Source organism: Phaethon aethereus, assembly GCF_964289735.1.
Source record: "Phaethon aethereus genome assembly, chromosome: 1".
NCBI lineage: Eukaryota > Metazoa > Chordata > Aves > Phaethontiformes > Phaethontidae > Phaethon > Phaethon aethereus.
In genome coordinates this window covers 162,908,031-162,930,506 of record NC_138575.1, presented here as the reverse complement: position 1 = coordinate 162,930,506, position 22,476 = coordinate 162,908,031, and the positions used below count along the sequence as shown (strand labels likewise).

Here is a 22,476-nt window from a genome sequence, read left to right as displayed (position 1 = left end):
ACAATGAATAAACATAGAATTTTAAAAACAATGCTCGCTGATACTTTTAGAAGACGTGCGCACGGAGCGGAGCAGCTGGCCAGGTGCTCCTGTCTAGACATCTCTGCCTCTCGCGTGCCCTCGTACTGCAGCGGTGAGCGCGGGAATGGCAAAGAGTGACAGGTGCCCCGTGTTCGGTTTCCATGTCCACTGCCCGGACAGACTCGGCCTGTGAATTTCTGTGTGGGTGAAACCTCTTTTAGAGCTGTCAGGTGTGTCTGCCTCTGGGCTTGCAGGCTTGGGATCTTGACCGCTCTGCTGCAGTCCTGTAGTGCCCTGTTTGTGAATCCAGGACCAGCAGGTGTGGATCCGTTTTGTTGGGACTTTGACTTGCTGTTTAGACAGATAAATCAATCCTGCATGTAAATCAGCTCTCTGCTTTCCCAGTTAATTTTTCCCTCAGTCCAAATTAATCGTCTTTCCTAAGCTGCTCAGGCCTGACTATTTTTTTTTTTACTGTTCTGTAGTTGTCTGCTTTCATTTTACCATTTTCCCCACCTGATCTGCAGGTCCCTCCCCAGATAGCTGGGCTTTCCGTTCTAGGCTTCAGGGCTTTTTTCCACCTGTGCTATGAAAAAGCGTAGCAGCAGAAGTTACTCTGCTTCCTCTTGGAAACTCGGCGGTTTCTGGAGTTTGTGGCCTTTGCTTTTCCCACCTTCCTTGCCTCCTGGCAAAGGGGCAGTGGGTCATATAACAGCCCAGGAATGAATGGGCTACAAGGTGCCCAGCTGCTCCAGCTCCCCGCTGCGATAGCCATGGTGCCCAGCGCAGACGTACCGTTCCAGTGGCTGTCATGGCTGACAGCTTCGTCTTGTGGTGCTGACATCTCAGACATGGTTCTAAGCCCACAGTGATTATTTTAAAACCTGCAGTTTTCCCAGAAGTCCCCGAGTGTGAAGAAGGAAATAAAACAAACATAGGTAAATAAACCCCTTGCTTCCCCAGCCTTTCGGTCAGGAAAAAAGCAGGTAAAAATGTAAACACGCTTTAAATTCCACAAATGAAATGGTTAGAATTTTGGCCAGTCACAGATTTTTTTAGATACCTTCTTATTTATTTAGAATGATAGATTCTTTATTTATTTTTAGAGGCTCACAGAAGGGGAAACAACTTATTAGCTCAGCTTGTCTATCTTCTCGCTAACGTACAGTTTGCTGCCGCCTTTGCTGTATCTTCTGGTGTCTTGGCTGTTAATGTGTATTGCAAGCAGAGTCAGCCTAAACTGGTTACAAGAAAAATGAAGCATCTATGAATACTTGAAATCATTCCTGTGTATGCTCCTTAGCTTCGCTGGATAATGTAAGAATAGTAAACTATTAGTGTTGTTTTGAGCCTGTCTGAATGACTTCACGTGGAGGGAAGAAAGAAAAATCTACCTGGGTTGTACTCAGGCAGAGTAGAACACGCCAGGGTAATAGCAGTGTGTGCGAAATAAATCAGCTGTGTAAACTTATACTGGAGAGGGGAGCAGCACTGCTTGAGCTAACAGGAATTTGTTACTTGTTTCGAAGGTTTAATTTCTGCCTCATGTAACCTAAGCTATGCAAGCTCACTAAGTGAGCACTAACATGTAAGACAGACATTTATTCAACTTCATACTAATTTGAAATATGATTAAAAGGGTTGAGTGACTGGGTGCTAGATGGCAGGTGAAATTCAGTTCTTGTGTGAAATATAAAGGTGTATGCTGAGAGGGGAAGGAAGGAATTAACTTTATCTGTGTTGCAGTGAGCTCTGAACTTTGTATTTCCATTGGAGCAAAAGATCTTGAAATTATAACAGGTAATTCCATAAATGCATTACTTCTATGCTCAAGAGTAGTCAAAGCAGCAGAATATTGGGGATGATTATGGGGAGAATAAAGAACAAAGCAGGCAGCACTGCAGAAACCTATGACTTGTACGGTTCTGTCTCCCCATCTTGAAAAGGAATGAACAGAACTGCGGAGGGTACAATGCAGAGTAATAAAGACAGAAAAAAGTATGGAAGAGCTTCTGCACAAGTGAATGATTAAATAAACCTCTCCTTGGTAGGAGAGGACTGAGCAGTGGAGACAATAAGCACAAATGGAAAAGGTGAACAGCGAGTGGTTCTCATTCAGGATGTTTGTCTCCCACCTGATCTCAGAGGCATGAAGTGGATCTAACAGATGGCAGGTTCAGAACAAAGGGAGATGCCTGATATGTTGTGTGATCAAGGATATCGTATGTTCCATGCATTTACATAGAGGTTCAGAAAACAAAGTGAAAGTGAGTAAAATGGAATAAAAATGCATCACTAAACACAGAAAAATCTCTGTCAAAGCACACAAATACTATGCCTGTGACTCAGGACAATGCTGGTCTGCGTATGGCTGGGAGCATATCCCTAGGAGGTTTCTCTGTGTGTTCACTTTGTCCTTTTGCTGAAGATCCTGAGCTAAAAGACCCTTTGGTCTGATTTCGTAAGGCTGTTCTTCCATTTCTCTTGCTGTGTGTCGGAGGCTAGAGTTCAAAAGAGCAGTGCAGTTAGGTTCATTCAGTTGCAACAGACACCTGAACAGATCTTTACAGTGCACCAGCCCATCAAGGATTCTTGGCGAGAGCCTCGTCATCTCCTGCTTCTCTTCTCTTCATTACCAGAAATGAGTCTAAGCTTCCTTCTTTGTCCTCAATAATTTAGTATAAGAGGTTATAGAGTATTTTAGACCTTTTTTTTTCTGTTGTCCATGGATTTTGTGCTTTGAAAACCCTGTGCAGGCCTAAATAACATAGCTACTGAAAGAAGATAGTAATAGAAGGGGACGGGGGGCGGCATGTGCTGACAAGCTTTTTATCGCAGAAGCTAACAAAAGGAAAGAAAACTTCAGCAAGAATGAAGGAGGGGGAAAAAGTCTGCTGATATCTGAAATGAGATGGAAAGCGATTAAAGCAGAGGGGGGAAAGAGAAGTCTGATTAAAGATAATGACTTTGGATGATGTGACCTTTCATGCCTGCCGCATCTTCAATGGTCAATGCAAAGTGAAGAGAAGGGTTGATTTAAAGGACAGCACAATCTAGGACTGGTTACCACACATCAGTAAAGGAGTTCAAAAACAAGGTGAAGGCAATTTTGAATTGTGCATTAAAACAAAGGAGGAACAAAGGTACATGTGAGGGACTGGCGGGGTGGTGGCCCTCGTCTTTGTCTAAGGGTTGCAGAGCTGGAGAGCTGTGACATGGATGTGACAAGGCTGCAAGCAGACAATTTCATTACAGCTGAAAATGTAGCAGGGTCTTCTACAGAGTGTTACAGAGGCAGTGGTGAAATAAGGACAATTTGCTGTCCATGCTCTAAATTTCAGAGGGTGAAGTTGTGATTCAGCACTAGAGGGTAATATATGTTTGGTTCCCAAATAAGACATTAGCTTTGCCTGTACAGGCTTGGCTGAGAAGCTCTGCCTCTCACCTGTTACATAACATATGGGCCACTCCTGGTGGTCATGCATCCACTGCATGAATTTGCAGAGAAGGGGATGGAGGGCTCTACAGCTGAGTGAAAGCCAACGTGTTTGCTGTAGTACCTTTTAGCTCTCACATACACATGCAGATGGCTGGAAGGTTTCTCTTCTCCCAGGGCCATCGTTCTGTGCTGGAAGAAAAACTGCTGTTAAAGGTTGCAGTTTCATGCAGCCATGGTGTCCCTATCATTCCTGTTCCCAGGCTCCTCTGGGTGACCTGCAGGATCCCCATGAGTGCTGGTCAGTGTCTTTCTGGCTGAACGGCAGAGGCAGCCAGTGCTGCAGGGGAAGAACACACATCTTCACTGATCCGTGAGGGTTTGGGGAGGGAGCACAGCTGTGTTTCCTTTTCAGTGAACTTCTGGGAGGAAAATAATGAAACCGAAATCCTGTTTCACTACCATCACATTTTTTCTCCTCAACTCATGGCATGTGCTTTCTGTAAATATAGCTGCCTCGCGTGACAGGGATCCATGGCTCAAAACTCAAGGTGGGCTTTTAAAGGCTCTGTTTTGATCCCTTCCTGGCACAACAGTCTTCCGTTGCCTTCTGCATCCTTAACCTCTGCTATGCCTTCTAGTTGGGCTGGAAGCAGGTAGGCAGGATTCCTGGGCGAACAATACTGGCCTGACTCTGACCACAACATTGCGAGGCGGGGGGAGATGTCAGACAGCTTTCCTCTGCTGATGACACCTCTAAAAATACCTTCCTTGAGAGGGAAGTGCTGCCTTCAAGCCTTCAGTGGGCCAAACAAGCTCATTGCAGGGCGATGCAGAGGAGGATTTCCATCAATCCTTTGTTATCCCTTCAGGCTTTCCATTAATTAACACATTTTCAATTGTAAATAGCTGTGTCAAAAGCCTTTCTTGTGTTGTCCCGGAACATCCCTAGCATTCATATGAGCTATTGTCCTTTTCCCCACAACTCTGAAGTTGATTATTGTAGCACTAAATAATTTCTTCTGTGTAGATCTTCTTCCCATTGCCTAAAAAAGGCTTGTGTTTGGGTGCTTCAACACAGCTGAAGCATTGGCCTTTTCTGCATTCGTTTCAAAACCTTTTTCAGCTTTGGGTTGTTCCCCAAAAAGGTCAGATTTTCCATGTCCTTTTCACACAGAAAACAGTGATCCGTGCCTGGGCCTAGCAAATTATCAGGTGGAACTGGGAACAAGAATGAGATCCTGCAAATTTCTGAGAATGTGGAGCCATCTGATAACACCAAAGTCATAATCTAAGCGAAAATGGTTGAAACACTGCATGCCTTTGCTTTTCGTATTCTCATTCTGAACCAAAACTAACAAGTTCAACTGGGATGGTAACTGGGCTTGCCCATTCTCTGACTTTCAGCACTGTCAATGGAGAAAATCAAGAATGGCTGTGTTGGAGCAAACCAGTAACATCTTTTTTATAATATCCCACATCTGGCAGTGCTGTGCAGTAAGCATCTGTTGTGGTTTATTCTGTGAAGCACTGCAGGGGCTTATGCTCTTTTTATCTGTTGTAATTGTGTATTCCCATCATTTTATGTAAGTACGGAATCTCATTTCAAATCCCTCTAAGCTTTTTGGATAATGGATACACATATATCACTATCTTTTTTCGATGTGTATATACATGGAAAAGCTTCCATGGTTAATTATGCATGGTTTAGAAGTATTTTTTAAAATTACTAATTTATTAAGATAAAAATATATTAAAATTGGTATATCTTTATTAATTTAATATGTGTTGTCTTTGCCTTTCAGTTTCCTTCTTTATTCACTTGCTCTTCTGAGATTATAAATAGAAAACAGTATGTATTACCTCTGCATTATTATGTACCCTTCTTTGCTTACTTCTGTCCTTCCTGTCTCTCAGGTTTCTGTTCCTTATGAGGCACCTTAAATAAGTCTGTGTTTTTTCATTGCTCACTTTTAAATTTTACATACTCCCTGCTATGGCTTTTTTTTGTTTGTTTTTTGAGATAGGTGACAAGAAGTACCAATCATTTATTCCATACTAACCTCTATTATAGCATGATAAAACCAGTCACAGAATTAGATTTTGTTCATTTGCCAAATATGACCAAGTTCTTGGCAAATATACTGTCATGGACAGAAATTGTGTGCTGCGTTATGCAAAAGCTCATGGAAAAAGTGAGCAACAAACTAGCTAGTTTGCAGAGGAATTTTAGGTTCTTTGTTCAGATTTTTAAAAAGTTCTTTGGAGAGCTCTGTTTTCAAGGTGGAAACCCCAGGCAGGTTCTGTAGCAAAAAGAATGATAACGCTTTGAACAAATATTAATCAGTTTTAAAAATCTGATGCTTCAAAGGGTGGGGACTCTTCTACTGCACCTACTAGATACTCTCTTCCAATAACACAGGAGTCTTACCCGGCCTCTTAAACACATACTTTTAAAACTAATGCTGATGAAGACCAAGTATTACTTAGTCTCGTAAGCATTCCCGGGGATTTTAGGCATTGCATATGGTACTACTCTAGCGTTGCACACACCTTTTTCTACCTTAATTGCAAGCCTGATTGCGCATTGCTTCTAGGAAAACAAGTTTACCATTCATATTGCTTGTGTGCCTGCCTCCTTGTTTCACCAGGAAACGCAGCATATAAATACTGCCTGTTGCCTTTGGCCATGATCCCTGCTGATTGCATCAAGCAATACCTGGGAAGGATTGCAACTTTCAAAGGAAAGGTAGTGGCAACTTGCTGTGTCAAAGAGAAGAGAATGCTTAAATTGGACATTAAATGTATAGGATGAAAGAAAAATACACTGCTATCAGCATCTTTAATGCTTGTCCCCTCGCTTTTCTATGAAGTGATGATAAAAGTCCAAATATCTTTTCACTACTCTCATTAAAAGTCAGCAGATCTTTATAGCATAGAAAATTGTACCTGGTAAATTATTCCCTGAAATAGGTTAATTATTAGTTTTTTGTAATTATAATCAAGTGCTTTTATATTTGCTAAGGAGAAATGCTATGTGGGAGCACAGATATTATTATTGACTATAAAGCTCCTAATTTAATTTAATCTTGTTTTCCCTTTGATCTGATTATTCTGAACTGCAAATCTGTCATCCATGTGAACACTGGGAACATTGACTTTTACTTGGTATGTATTCAATTCTAACAGGTAAGAAACTTGTTTGTGAATATTTCTGCAGCATAGTTCTCACCAATGCCCTACTTAGAGCAGATGACAGTATTTTCATCTTGCACTATGCAAGATGCTTTTAATTAGTTTAGTGTAGTCAGCTATGAATCATTTGCTGTCCTTGAATGCCAGAATTGATGACTGCCATTACAATATTCTGAAGAAGTGTGAAAGAATACAGCTAATGAAATAGCCATTTGGGCATCCTTATTGCATCCATTCACATTTTTGTTTCAGTAGCAGCAATAAAAAAGTTTGTGGTTCATAGTTATGATCATGTTTAGGTCAAAAAGCTCTTATTATATGTAGTGTGTATAGATGTACATGCAGACAGATACCTAAAGTGAAAAACGTTATGTAATTTTTTTCAAGAAAGTAATGATCACACAGGATGGTGATTTATGATCTACAGATCTGATGTATGAGAAGGTAGTATAGAGCTGCTGACTGTTCAATGTAAAGCTTAAACTGTAGCTTAAGCTGGTAGTATGGGGACTAACTCTTTGACTGTTACCCCGGTATTTTCTTTTCTCAGCTTGTTTCCTTGTACCTATTCTAAAATGCTCACTGTAGTTTACAAACCCATGAGATGGCGTGAGCTTCTAAAATGGTACAGGTTTTAAACTCAAGGAAAAAACACTCATGTTCATGTCACACTTCAACTCACATGCTTTAAAACTCCTTTGTGCCTAATCATGTCAGCACTGTAAAATACTATATTGCTAAGGCTGTAAGTATTTATACAAGGACAGTATGGACTGTGAATTAAACTTTGGATCTTTTGAGGCTGTGTTAAAACATGTTTCTTTTGGCATCATCTTTTTTGATCTGAATTACTCTCAGAAAAGTGTGTGAAAATAAATTTCAGAAAGACAAATGTCATCTGTTTCACTAAACAATATATTTGCTTCTGTATGAGGAAAGTGTGTTTTCCTGTTGATTTTATTATTTGATTAATGTGCCCAAAATATTTGGGGAAACAATAATAACTGGAAGTCAGGAAGGCAAAGAACTATGAAGTATGTATTTGATCAGGAGTAATAGTATATAAGAGAATGCATATAAAAATTATTTTTCTTGCTGCATTTTACTGTTAGGATGTCACAGAAGAGTTGCATCTAATTCAAAGACAGCCTTTTTTGAGGGGCTGTACCCAACGGGAGCAGGTGTGAAGGAGACTATAGCCCTTTCCCTTCACAGTCTTCTCAACTCCCTTCCAGCAGCATTTTGGTGTAGGTGCTTTCATGTGGCTTTGCAGTTGTCCCTGCCATTGCTTGTAGCATTAGATCTATGATATATGTTTGAATTGATAGCAACAGAGAAGAAAAACACATTCCCTCTCCTTGTACGCAACAAGCAAGGCATGGTGCAGAGTAAAGAAGCTGCAAGGCATAAAGCCCACAAAGCAAAAGTAAACAAGGACTCATCCTAACTGCTGAATCCTTGTCAGTTGTTAATGATTTACTTATTTATAGTTTATTTATATCTGCTGAATTTAAAGAGGAGAAAGAAAATTTGAGTGATGTTTGTAATCATCTCTTGTTTTCTCAAATGTGTGTTAAAAATGATGATCCCCCAAACAGAGCAGGAGAAATGGGAGCTCCCAATGTGAGGGCTCTGCAGAGGGATCTGGACAGGCTGGATCAATGGGCCGAGGTCAACTGTATGAGGTTTAACAAGGCCAAGTGCCGGGTCCTGCACTTGGGTCACAACAACCCCATGCAACGCTACAGGCTTGGGGAGGAGTGGCTGGAGAGCTGCCCGGTGGAAAGGGACCTGGGGGTGCTGGTTGACACCCGGCTGAACATGAGCCGGCAGTGTGCCCAGGTGGCCAAGAAGGCCAACAGTGTCCTGGCCTGTATCAGAACTAGTGTGGCCAGCAGGAGTAGGCAAGTGATTGTGCCCCTGTACTCGGCACTGGTGAGGCCGCACCTTGAATCCTGTGTTCAGTTTTAAACCCCTCACTCCAAGAAGGATGCTGAGGTGCTGGAGCGTGTCCAGAGAAGGGCAACAAAGCTGGTGAGGGGGCTGGAGCACAGGTCTTATGAGGAGTGGCTGAGGGAACTGGGGTTGTTCAGTCTGGAGAAGAGGAGGCTGAGGGGAGACCTTATCGTTCTCTACAGCTACCTGAAAGGGGGTTGTGGTGAGGTGGGTGTTGGTCTCTTCTCCCAAGTAACTACTGATAGGAGGAGAGGAAATGGCCTCAGGTTGTGCCAGGGGAGGTTTAGATTGGATATTAGGAAAAATTTCTTCACCAAGAGGGTGGTCAGGCATTGGAACAGGCTGCCCAGGGAGGTGGTGGAGTCGCCATCTCTGGAAGTGTTCAAAAAATGCGTGGATGTGGTGCTTCAGGACATGGTTTAGGGAACATGGTGGCGCTGGATTAATGGTTGGACTTGATGATCTCGAAGGTCCTTTCCAACCTTAATGATTCTGTAGTTCTGTGATTCTGTGGTATTGGGCAAACTGGTGTATGGGCACCAAACTACTTTATGCTTGCCTCCAGTTAAAAAAACTGGTTATATCTGCATCTGAAAATGCTTGGGAGTAATTATTAGGAAAGCAGCAAGAACCTGCTACAGAGGGAGCTTAAAGATTTAAAGAAATGGCTAACGTACTTAAAGGATAATCAGTGTTTGGATGCAGGTATGTAAGTTTACGTGTATTACAGTATTAAGCGTTCTTGGTTCAGCACTCAAGGGCTTGTGCAAACATTTCTCTAGTGAACTTCTGAAGCATTAAAGCAAACACGTGACAAGGAGAGAAAGGCAATTTGAATTCAATAGCCACTAGTAGTTTGAGAGAATACCAAGAAAACACTGAAATAGAACAGCACAGACATGTTCTGGGTTAAATTCTTGCTAGTTGTTTAAAAAACTACCAAAACAATGAAACTTGGATAAAAATAATTAACCAACATGGTAATATTCACATACTTTGGAAAGACAGTAAATAGCAAAGGTGTATTTTGAAGATATCTCAGTTAAAATGCAAGAAACCTCAGACTCCCTGGGAATCGTCTCAACAGAAATGGCTTGGCTTGTGCTCATCTTCTCAAACAGACCAGTGCAATCCTCACAAACCTCCCCACTGTTCTTCTGTAACGTCTTTGATTTTGAATGTGCTTGTGTGAAAGGTTTGGTACTCATTCCTTTTCAGTATGGTGAATGAAACAACAGTGGTTAGTTTTATTTGTAGCTAAACACGGGAGGTCTCATGCGGTCTTGTGCTCCCCGCAGCGCAGTGTGCAGTGACTCACAAGAACAGGGCTGAAGAGGGCTGCGCGGTGAATATCTGGTCGTCTCACAGCTGCTTCTGTCAAGTTGGAGGCAGCTATCTTTGTAGCTTTAGGTAACTGGATGCAACTGACTCAGTGACAGTTTGGGCAACTACAAAAGCCTTCTTCACAGGCAGAAATAACAATCTATTTTTATAATACACGTTTGTTAGTCCTGAAACTCCTAGATATAAACTATCGGTGGTAGGAGACAAGGGCAATCTAGAGCAAATACTCAGGTGTATGCTGGCTCCTTAGGAGAGGCAGAGATGCTGAAACATGAGGCCAGTTGTCTCCACAGCTGAAAACATATTTTCTGTAATTTTTCTCAATCCAGTTTTCTTGCAACACCTGGTTATCGGTTACATTTTGTCTTTTCCTACAGTTCTGCTATAGCCGTCAGTAACTGTGGACCAGTTAATTTGATTTGCTCAGCATCAGATTAGATAAGTTCAGCCTTAGGAGAGCTTCTGTATTCTACCCCCCTGATGGTCTGGCTACAGCACTTAAATTTAGGGGTTTCAGCATTGCAGCACTTAACCTTTATGCATTTGGTCCTCTAGACAGACTTTGCAATCTGGAGTTGTGTGCCGTCATCCTGTAAGTAGTGAGTAGGACCTGGGTGCTCTGCCTGGTGCACAGGCAGCATACCAGTAATAACCAAAGCCAAGTAAGAGTGCACCTCTGCAGCTGGGATGCTTTTGCTTCTGATGCCGTCAGAGTAGGAAGAGATGGCTGTGGCTGCAGAAACGAGCATTCAGTGCGGAGCATGGCTCTGAAGCCCAGAGGTTGGACATTCACCAAGAAGAAAGGGGCACCAAGCTGTCCAGCCCATCCTGCTTTCAGGACCGCTCGTGCAGATTACCCTTGGCTATATCCCTGTTCTTATTGCTGACTGCAGTGTCCTGGTCCCATGTACTTACTGCCTCTGAACCCAGAAGGTGGCTTTGTATTTTCCTGCTCAGCACGACAGTTTCAACAGAAGACATTAACATACCTACTCTAACTTATAATTCGGTGATCACTTTTGTCCTAAGTGGGTTGCAGCAGGCAATGAACTGGCGAACTGTTCCAGTCAATATAGGGTATTGTGAAAAATGTAGGAGAAAGTCTCAGATCTCTCTACTCCAGTAGACAAAGCTGTGCAAGTGTGGATGCAAACTTTGAGTCTGGCCTTCACTGAAAACATGGTGTACACCGCAAGGCAGATGCCAGCCTACAACAGAGTACACTTCTCTATGTCCCTCTCCCCAATATTTCCTGCTAGCTGGTTTACTTCTGTTGCCTGTAGGGCATGCAGGAGGTGATGAAGATCTGGGAATATCCATCTGGCACCGGAGGATGACAGGACATGGTCGCTCTTGGCTTTACCCCCACTTGAGCTCTTTGTGTGACTCTCTTGAAAGCTGTTGCTGATGCTGACCAGGGCTTAATTGAACAAGGAGCACAGTTGGCTGGTATCAGCTTGTTGGTGTTGCTCCATTGCTATTTCAATCATAGTCATCAGTACAAAACCAAAGTCATTCCAGGACAGTGAGCTTGGAAAGTCCACAGGAAGTTTTTGCTTCTCTGTATGCTTCCACTTAGAATAACTCATAGCAATTTCGTCAGTCTAGCAGAGGTAAATTATTTTGCTGCCATCTGGGATATTTGTTAGCTGATTCAGCACTTTATTACCTAAGAGCTAATAATCTCTTATCAATATGTGCAGGCTAGCACAGTAATACTTTTATCTGTGTTAGGAGAATAGGGGTTTGTCTACACAGGGTCGTTCAGGAAAACTAATCCAAATTGATTTTTAAAGTAGATTAATTAAATTAGGTTCCATCTCTTCGAATTCACTAAATGGCCAAATTTATATTAGTTAAATTAGATCAATTCCTTGTTTAACCTTTCTGGTTCAGGGTTGCAATGGCCTTAATTTGGTTTATTTTAATTCACTTAAAAATTGAGACAAACCTAAGTGTGCTTACTTATATTTGAAAGCAGAGACTTTGATCTAATTTAAGTAAAGGACTTTAAAGCCAAATGTTCAGTTAATTGGTATTCAAGTTTGAGTGTCCTGAGTGAACAAGTATCTAGAAAAGAAAGTACTGAGCAAATTATTTGTTCTGTTTTTTGCATCGTAAAACATAAATAACATCTGATGGAATGAACGTACTCTTGCTATGCCTGAAAGTATTGGGACTTCATGCATGAATTTCAGGATGAAAGAAGGTGCTAATATTTGACAACAAAAGACTTAATTTTATCTGCTGATAAAAATCATACTATTAATTCACTGTAATTTGAAACTGTGTATGCAAAATACCTATTGGTAGAGCTATCAGAGCTTGCCCAACACTTAACAGCCAAGAGTTACCCGTTTGTATCTTACACCTGAATGTGTTACTGTGTGTATCAGTGTGGTATGTAAACTCTATGCAGTATATTGTCCCTACGCTTTTAATGTAAAAGATAATGATGTGTGTCATGAGAAGATTATACAGGGGTTGGTAACAATATGTATGTGGCAATTCCCTCATTCCATGTGCCCTCTGCCTCTGGCACTCTCAGTGGCTGGGGAGCTGGCCTGACCTTGACAGAGGCTTGCAGAGGAGAAGGACTGAATATTTACTTATGAACACTGGCAGTGAAGTGAGGTCTCGGATGTGGACTGCTAACTAAGGTATTAGTCAGACTAACATTGTCTCAGCCAGTTCTTTCCTGATTTATGTAGCAAGTCTTGGTGGCATATTGCTTATTTATCACTGATAAACTGTTCTTGCACAAAACTTTTTTTTTTTTATTCAGTCTCTTACTGCTGTGGGCTTTTGATAACATTATGATTTATATTTACCCGTGTTTTTGCCTGACAGTAGTTGAATAACAGTAAAATTCCTGTTGATTTGGGGTGGTCAGATGAAAACTTAGAGCAACAACCAATGTATTGATCAGTGCCACCCATCAAAATGCTATGGGTCAAAGCAAAAATTAATATTAAAGTTATTTTGTTATCTTAGTGAATGGCATAAAGTACTTCCTAGGTTTCCTTATCGCTGGTAGTGCATTAATGTTGGCTCATCCTCCTTCATAGTCTGTTGCTAATCGATACATTATTTTGATTTGTGTTTTTTTCCAAGGAGTGTATAATCTAAAATAAAATTACTCTCTGTGGAAGAGTGAACTTGCATGTTTTCTGGATTCTATTATTTGCATTTCTTCAAATGTCTGGGATTTTTTTGGCTGGAAAACTGCTTTCTGAATTTATAGACGGTTTCAGAACATTATTTTACCACTGCATAATGACAAAAGCGATTTAAATTTACAGATTATTTTTGACATCGGAGGCCAGTAGTACTGGTAAATTGTATATAGTCTTCCCAGCTGAGCAGATAGGTTGCTTACAGAGACCAAAAAATGGAAACAAAACAAGCATAGTACACAACGCCATAAGTCTATTATTATCCCAGAGAAACACATCATACTCTCTAGAACCAAGATAACAACAAATTTGTTTCGCCGTTCAACACCTTAATGGTATACAATGCTGCAAGAATAACATCAGCTACCCATGGCAGTAGATCTGCGTCGAAAAGAGTAAAAAAACTCTATAAAGATGCTTGTTTGAAAATTCTACTGCATTTTTTCAAGATAAAAACATTGGATGGCCTGTTTTCCACTCCCTCTCCCTTCTAAAATTCAACTCCCAAGCTACTCTGGTGTTGCTGGCGTTATAAAGTGTTGGCTAATCAATTAGAAGCAGTAGGATATGAATTCGTGACAAATAATGCATAATTTGCAATGAAAAATGAACATACCAAATGTTCTGAGGTATAGTCTACATGCTAAGGTTTATTCATTTGTTTTGGAGCATCCTTAGCTATGAAATTATTAAAATTGAAATTAGTGCTATAAAATAAAAAAAAAAACCAAACCAACCCAAAAGCAATACTCAATGGCTGAGGGCATGCCAAAACTAGTGAACATCTTATCAATTCACTCTTGAGTTTTTCAGTACCCCTCTTTATGTTGTTCTCCTAGTAGACTGTGATCACTCTCAAGTATTGTTCATGTAGTTGGTGTCCCGTGTTAGAAAAGCACCCTTTTCTGTCTTCTGATATTACATGCCTTTACAGCCATGGGGTGCAACTCTTACATGTTTCCATTACAGTGAAAATGTGAATTTTTTTGTGCCTTACTGGTATTTTGGTGTATAGGCTATAAACAGCATTATTTCAGTAGCAGGGTGCTGCCAGGAGTACCCCTTGTAGGAGGAGGCCAAGAGATGTCCTGCGTGAGGCACAAGCAGTTCAGCCAGCTGTGAAACGGCCCATAGTGTGCCAAAACTTCAGCCAACCAGGGGAGCATATGATGCCTCTGCTTAGACACACTTAAAAAGCCTCAGCTGCTGAGAGCCGGAGACGTAGGAGGATATACGTGAGGAGATATGTGAAGAGGTGTGTTTGGAGAACAGGGAGGGGCAACAGAGGAGAGATGTGGAAGAGGACATTGTTGGAGGTGGAGCTGGTGATGCCCACCTGGCAAAAAATACTGCCTGGCCAGGGGGGCAGACTCCCAATAGGACTGTGGCGTCCAGGCAGCCAATGCTGGAGCTAGGAAACCCCCAAACGGGGACTGTGTCCTATGGAGAGACCCATGCAGAAGCAAGTACACCCCTGAAGGGACTGCAGCCCATGTAGGACCCATGCTGCAGCAGATATGCCCCCAAAGGGATTAGCGCTCATGGAGGACCCACACTAGAGGAGGCACACTTCTGAAGGGATGTGGAGAACCCACGCTGGTGCACAAACAAACCCAAAGAGACTGTGGCCTGTGGAAGAGACCATAGGAACCCACAAAGGAGCAGAGGAGCAGGAAGAAGCAGTGGAGGAAAACTAAAGTAAAATTCCCTCAGTTAAAACTGTTTTGCCCCCAACATCTCATTAGACTGATTGTTCAGTGACAGGCTTCAAAAGTGTGTCCTAAATACTCTTTTTGTAAGTGACGCTTAAAATTGTGATTCTGTGGGAAATTCAAAACTGTAAGAAGCTCTACATTTGGAATGGGTATCAGAATTTTCAAGTCTTTCAGGGAAGGATATTTCTGTTTTATTCAGGAAGCTACGTATTTACCCCTTCCAAATTAAAGACAACCAGTAGCTGTCTTGATTTCTGCAACAATTTGACTGTGCTGCCACAAACGAGAATTAAATTGGAAGGAATAAGTAAAAATTACGTGTGCAAACAGCTGTTACCTATTATTGAAGGTACTGCTGGCATGATCACTGTATCGTTTTTCTTATCAACAAAATAATAATTCATTCTTACTCAAAATTTCTTTTTAAAAATGGCGCTTTTTTTTCCCTACTAACCAAATTAATAGATACTCTTGTTTCGTAAGTCTTGTACTCAGAGGTTTACTTCTCGTGAGTTTATTCCTATAAAGCTTCATTAAGGAAAATGGTTGGGGCTGACATATTTGGATTTTTTCTTTTTTATCATAATTTTTGTTCTATCTATAGATTTTTCATATAGTGGTTTTCTTCTTTCTATACCTTTCCTCCGTCTCTCCTTCCATCCACTGCTGGTGATAGTGTTTTGTTCTGTTTTCATTAAATATGCTGTTTTTCCTTTAATCACAGAGGTGTTTCTATTTTGTCAAAGATAAATTTGCTAGTTCTCTTTGTGTTGGTGTTGAGAGAAACAATACTACTTCACATCTTCTGGTTAATTTATCTCTTTTTTTTTAATGCTAATCTGGTTAAGACATGATTAACAGTATTCCATGGGCCTCATTTTTTTTCTGTCCAGAGCCTATTTCAACACTCAAATTAATGCTTTTGTATTTGCTGTATATTTACCCAGAGCTTAGGTTTGATGTTTTTCTATACTCTACCAGTGGTTTTGGTTCTCCAAAAACTACTTTCAATAATTTCAACTTGAAAATTTTCACAGAAATGTAGGCAGATGAGGTAGTTAATTACGAAAGTGTTCTTGAAACTTCAAAAGTCAGTGACACAAGAGTTTAAGAACCATTTTTGAAGCATTTTAGGTTAAAGCTTTTAATTTGAATTTTTAATTGTACAGTGTATCGTTGCATAAATGCTAGGGAAGGTGTCTCAGGTTTCAGTGCTAATTTATTGGGCAAAAACCGTAGACCTTTCTTGTAAAATAAAACAAGATGGAAGCAGTCTAATATTTTAATACTGAAACAGAATTATGCACTGTTCAAAGCATGCCTCTCATGCCAGTTAGAGCTTCTTGCCTGTACCATGTTGTCTCATGCCATTTCTTTTGTAAGAGTCTTTATAACATGTCTGGTAATGAAAAGTTCTCGCTCATGTCCCAGGAGGATTAGACAACTCATCTGAATGCTCCAGGACTTCTGATTTTAGACCTTTGAACATGCTGTAACTCTTCCATGTGATACTGTGCTGGACTACACCAGGCAACCGCGCCTTCTATATTCTTCCTGGTAAAAACTTTTCAGATACCTGATGTGATTTTGCCTCTTCTTATTTGCCTGGTGTATCACTTAGCCACTGAAACATCAGCCGCCTCAAATACTATAGCCTTCAGACTGCTCAGTTTTTGTAGTCTTCCGGTATAATAAAGGGAACATCACCAAGAAGGCAGATAGGACTGATCTACTGGCACAGTGTTTCTTGCAAGCAGATCCTTACCAGAAGCTAGGACAATTGGGTAGTGATTTTGAGTTCTTTCTTCAAAGCACTGAGACTTTGCAATTCCAGGATGTAATTCCTTCTAAATGGTCTGGAAAAACGGGGTTCTCAGATTTGCCCTCAAGACATTGTTCTGAAGTGCATTTATTCTGTTATCTTGTCTAGCATTAGGCCTACAAGACCGTCCTGGAGCCTTATAACTTGTATCAGCCCAACATCACCAGGAGCCATTTCCTTTATCCCATTAGCCAGATGGAGGAGGGTCAGCCCCCTCAGCCCCCTGCCATCCCAGGAGCAGTTAATGACTGGTGTTGCTTGTCTTATTGACGGAGCCCATTGAGACCTTCTTATGTTTCTTCCAGTTACATATTTGTTCCAGGCATGTTTCTCAATGTATATGGGTACAAAATGTAAACTTCACGGAATGGAGATTCTTCAGTTTGAAACATGTACATTGATTTATGTAAGTGAGTGTCATGGTTTAACCCCAGCCAGCAGCTAAGCACCACACAGCTGCTCACTCACTTCCCCCTGGTGGGATAGGGGAGAGAATCAGAAGAGTAAAGAGGGGAAAACTTGTGGGTTGAGATAAAGACAGTTTAATAAATAAAGCAAAAGCCACGCATGCAAGCAAAACGAAACAAGAAATTCATTCACCACTTCCCATCAGCAGGCAGGTGTTCAGCCATCTCCAGGAAAGCAGGGCTCCATCACGCCTAATGGTTACTTAGGAAGACAAATGCCTTAACTCTGAATGTCCCCCACTTCCTTCTTCTTCCGCTGCCTTTATATGCTGAGCATGACATCATATGGTATGGAATATCCCTTTGGTCAGTTGGGGTCAGCTGTCCCAGCTGTGTCCCCTCCCAACTGTGTGTGCATCCCCAGCCTGCGCACTGGTGGGGTGGGGTGAGAAGCAGAAAAAGCCTTGACTGTGTGTAAGCCCTGCTCAGCAATAACTAAAACGTCCCTGAATTATCAACATTGTTTTTAGCACAAATCCAAAACAGCCCCATACTAGCTACTATGAAGAAGATTAACTCTATCCCAGCCAAAACCAGCACACTGATGGAGGCTGGAAGAGTTCAGCTCTGACTGAAACGGGAAGCTGTTGCTTACCTGCGCAGGAGATGACACCTGATCTAACATGGAACTTCTACATATCTGAGGAAACAAGAAGAGGAGTTATTTTCAAGGAGTGGTAAGACTCTCCCCTGAATAAATTAGAAGTAATTAAATTATCGAGGCAGAGGGATAAGTAATAAATACATTTCAAGGGACAAAACTTAATTGTGTATGGACATTACATAGGGGAGTGCAAAGAGGACATTACCTGTGAAAGGGAGTGCATGCCACTAGAAGTGGGCTCTCTGTACTTAAGGCTGTGTCTTAGGATAGGGCATGCAGAAGGTCTCATAGTGTGTGTCGAAGTCACCTGGATAAAAGGGAGAGAAGGCTTTCAGATTTGATCTTGGTGTAGGTAGGCTAAATCCTCTTTTTCCTTCAGTTCCTCACTTCTGTTTCTTACAGCTATTTGTAACTGCGTTGACTACTTTGGATATGGTAAATACTTGGGTTTAACTTCAGCCTGCTTTGAATAAAGAGGGATTTCAACAGAACTAGCTGAAAAAAAAGCAAGTTGCCTAATCAAAGTGCACAGAAAATTTACAGTATGGCAAGAGTCATGTTTATCCACCGCATTCTTCAAAGTGGATGAAAAAGATACCACTTTCATAGAAAGTATATGTGTCAGGATGCCCAGAGTCTGGAGATAAAGAAATGCCTTCCAGTTGCAAATAATAAGAGCTACTGACTGCACTTTCACCTCCCCACAACTTCATCCAGATGAAAAGGTCTGTTTAACCAGATTCTGTGTGTAAACAGACTAATGTTCTACAGAGCAGACTTCCAGAATATAGATATGAGTATGTAAGACGGTTATGGGACACCTGACATGTCCTTACCAAAGTGAAAACGTCTACTGGGCAAGTCTTCAAACAGGGCTGCTGTGGAATTAAGAAACAGTGCCATTACAAAGAGATAGAACTTATCAACTTCATTTTTTCCCCCTGCATTTACAAAACTACATTCCTTTTGACCCAAAGTACTGTGTCTAACCAGCGTAAGTGCTGTGGGTGTATTAGCTTGGGTCTGAGCTGCCTTGAGCATCTGCATCCTGTAAGGCATTGCTTGATGTGGATGTGCCTTCAGCAGCTTTACAGAAGTTTGACATAAATTCTGTAAGTACAACTGTTTTTTCAAGAAATCACAGAACATAATCAGCAAATTTAAAATAAATTGTGTAATAACTTATGATCACAAATAAAGGTATTGACAGCAATCTTTCTGTTTTCGGTTTGGGCTTAAATCCCAGGCTCATCTGTTCATTTTTCTGAATCAGCACACTAAGCTCTGAAAGCAATTTTTTATGTCAAGATTAAGCTTGCTTAGAGACTATTTTAAAACTTTTCTGTAAGATTTGTATTAATATCTACAATTTTTCTTTTGCACCGTCCTTGTTAGAGGTGGTGGACTCACCTTGAACAAGTCCTTGAGCAAGGACTACCTTGTTGAGCAGGTGGACTCTGGATGTTGTCTGGCATGGAATTTCATGTTTCAGCACTAAGTAAGATGACACCAGTCAAACTACAAGCAAATAAGAAAGCAGGTATTTCAAAATGATGCAAATATGGATATACTGCTTACAAACATGCTGAAGTTAACATGTTTCAAGCTTGAAGTAGTTTTCTCAAAGGCCCAAGGTAGTACTCAGGTTGAGGACTTGATCGTTTTGTCTGTGAATGGCAGTATATAAGCGGACTGGCAGATTTTTGATCTTTATGAAATTTGAGATACTAATTATTTTTCTGTTCAACTGATGTGATCTTTCAGTGTTCTTCAGTGCCTTGACCTTTCTCTTCATGATCAATGTACCAGTTCCAGATGTGTTAAGCAAGACTATGGATAGAGAAACTGTCTTGGTATAGTTACGTTTCGGACTGGAAGGTAGCATTGGTGAGAAGGACAACAGTCTCATTCTGTCTTATGTTGACAGTAGAAGTCCCTGCATAAACTTAAAAGAACTTGGAGTATCTTTTCATTTACTGTAAATAAATTTCATTTACTGTAAATAAAAAGCATTATCCCATTATGGTTTTCTGACAAAGCCAAGCACTGGATACAATTTCTGTGATGTGACCATGAGCCAAGGGCTTTCAGCTTTCTCTTGGTGTAATTTCAATTAAATCTTCTCCTTTCCTCTTTCTCTTAGGAAGGAGATTGTATTAAATCAGACTTTTTTCAGGTTCTGAAGGTTTGAGTAACAGAGGAATAGGAAGAATAGGAAGTGGTTGTTAATGCTTATTAGCATGTTCTTTCTTTTCCTTGTGATTCAATTAAGCTTAAAATAACCTTCTCTAATTATCACTCTGTTTGACACTGTCAGAGGGCTGGGGTTTGTTTTACAATTTAGCATCCATACTATGGTTCTAGACATCTTTTTGTTTGAAAAAAAAAAAAGAAAGAAAAAGTCATTACACTTTTGTGTAATGTTTTAGAGTGGGGTTTTTTTAAGCAGGAATATACTCAGTATGTACTCATACCACTTGCTATGGTGATTTGCTGTATGCTGAGGAGCTGAATGCTGAAAGCAGAGATAATATTGGGAGCATCATGCCTGCGTGGTTATGACAGCTGACAGGAGAGCTCAGGCACTGCGCAGAGGGCAAGAATGTCCACAGAACTGCTGCCAATAAAAATTAGTAGATAATATCCCAATTTCCTCCAAATGAAGGGTAAAACTAAAAGGATATGTAAGGGTGCCTGAGCTCAGTGCAAAGATCTATTGTCACTGTGCACGTTCTGCTGACTCCTATTCCCCATCAGTCAAGGTATGAAGTATGTCTCTTTCTGAAGGCAGTAGGTACAGTATTTTCCAGTACTAGCATTTAGATAAGCTGTATTCTTAATGTGATTTCCTGCTTCCTTCTCTTCAAGCAGTAACACAGGAAGAGAGGGTTTTGGTACGTTGTACCTTCATTCTGTGGCATAATTGGATGGTGACAGGTTTGAGAAGCATCTAGCACACTGAAGCAAAAATCTTCTGCTAGCCTTGTTACTGGGGCTGACTGAAGCTGTTGGGAGGACTTGGAGAAATAACTTATGACACATTCAGTTTTGGCAGTGTTTACTTCTAAACAGCTTCCCGTTTCCATGCAATTTCCAAGCTGAACTTACTTGATATTGACAGGTAATATTTTAATGGATAGATTGATTGGACTGGCAGAATGAATTAGCCATCAGCTTGACAACCATATAGCATTATGTTGTGTATCTGTTTACTCAGCACTGGGTGAAATGCAAGAGTCTATTGAAAATCAGATTTCCATGCTGCTTTGTCAAAGCAAATTTAATCACAGCTAGAACATGTGGCATCCATCATTTCCACTTCAGAAGGCATCAACAGGCACAGATCGGCAACAACAAGCAGTGCTGCCACGGCTGTCTTTGACTCACATGGAAAATTAAATTTTACCATAGATCTTTGATAAATGATGCAGTCTCAGCCATCAAACATGATTACTTAAGTGTTCTCTATTAAAGTAATCCCCGATAGCTTTGTACCTAGAAGCAAGGTCTTACTCTGTTTGGCTTTGAGTCACTCCTCCTGATGTGGGATAGGCTTTTGGATATTGCCTTTGCAGATTAGTCACCGCTTTCCATTTGTTTTTCTTCGAAATCTCAGACATGTAAAGGTGCACCCAGTTGTGTTGTTCATGCCTCAAGTATGGTAGAAAGCATTTTAAGTGTTAAGATTTACATGAAATGTTGAACAACTTTTCAAGTATTAGTTTTTCCCATTTTACTTTAAAAAGTTTTAATCTCTTTTAATTTATCACCAACACTGAAACTACTTCAGTTTAATAGATAATTAATATTTTTTGGGAGGTGATATTTTTTCCCCCTTTCCACTTCCATTTAAAATGGCCAAGCATGTTTTTTTAACACCACTGTCTATCTTTATTATTCTTGTTAAATTTTAATCTGATGTGTTAATTCCTCCATAACTGTGAGTCCAAAGCCTTTTTCTTCCAGACATGAAGATAACAGCACAGTTTTTCTAATTCCTACTAATTGAGCTATGATTCTTTAAGATTGTCTGATGTCTTGTACTGTCTCTTGTAATGTGCTCAAAAATTATGTCATTAATTTACAGGAGCTCGTAGTTACTAATAGGTCTTCTGAAAATTGTTTCGCATTTGCTGTTTTGAATTACAGTACTGGTCAAAAATATCTTGCCTATAGTCTATGTGAGTTCAAGTAATAATGCTTTCTGTGTTTCTATGTTTCCTCAAGCATCAATATTCAGCAGTTTATAAATATTTTTGTACTTACAATACAATTTATAAATTGCTTTCCTTTATGGTGTTACTATTGTATATTTTGAATCAAATGTCTAAATACCCTTTTTGCCTCTTTCCTTGAGACAAGCTGTTTCCTTTACATTTCCACCAATAAAAAATTCATATAGGTACACGGTGATAACCTATGGATGCTGATTAAAATGTGATTTTTTTTTTTCCATTGATCCAATGCAACATCTTAATTAAAACATAGGACCATATTTATTTCATGTAATTTAGAAGTCTGGACTTGACACGTTAGTCTAAAGTAGTTGGCTATTTTATCTGAGGCGATTCGCTTATTTATAGTCAAAGAGGAGAAATGCATACTCCAAAGGATGATTCACCATTCTAAGACAAGCACCTAAAAGAGGCCAGGTTAGTCATCTTCTGGAAGTATTACTCTCTCTTGACTGCAGAATGTGCCTGGGATGAGTAGCGTTACCTGGGAATGTTAACCAATAAG

At 40.5% G+C, this 22,476-nt stretch overlaps 1 protein-coding gene across 1 annotated transcript in view; it reads left to right on the top strand.

Moving 5' to 3' along the window:
• Positions 1 to 22,476, top strand: part of HS6ST3 (heparan sulfate 6-O-sulfotransferase 3) — a gene marked incomplete at its 3' end in the record, with an annotated part of 337,668 nt that overhangs the window by 159,099 nt on the left and 156,093 nt on the right. The gene's annotated exons all lie outside the window — the stretch shown is intronic.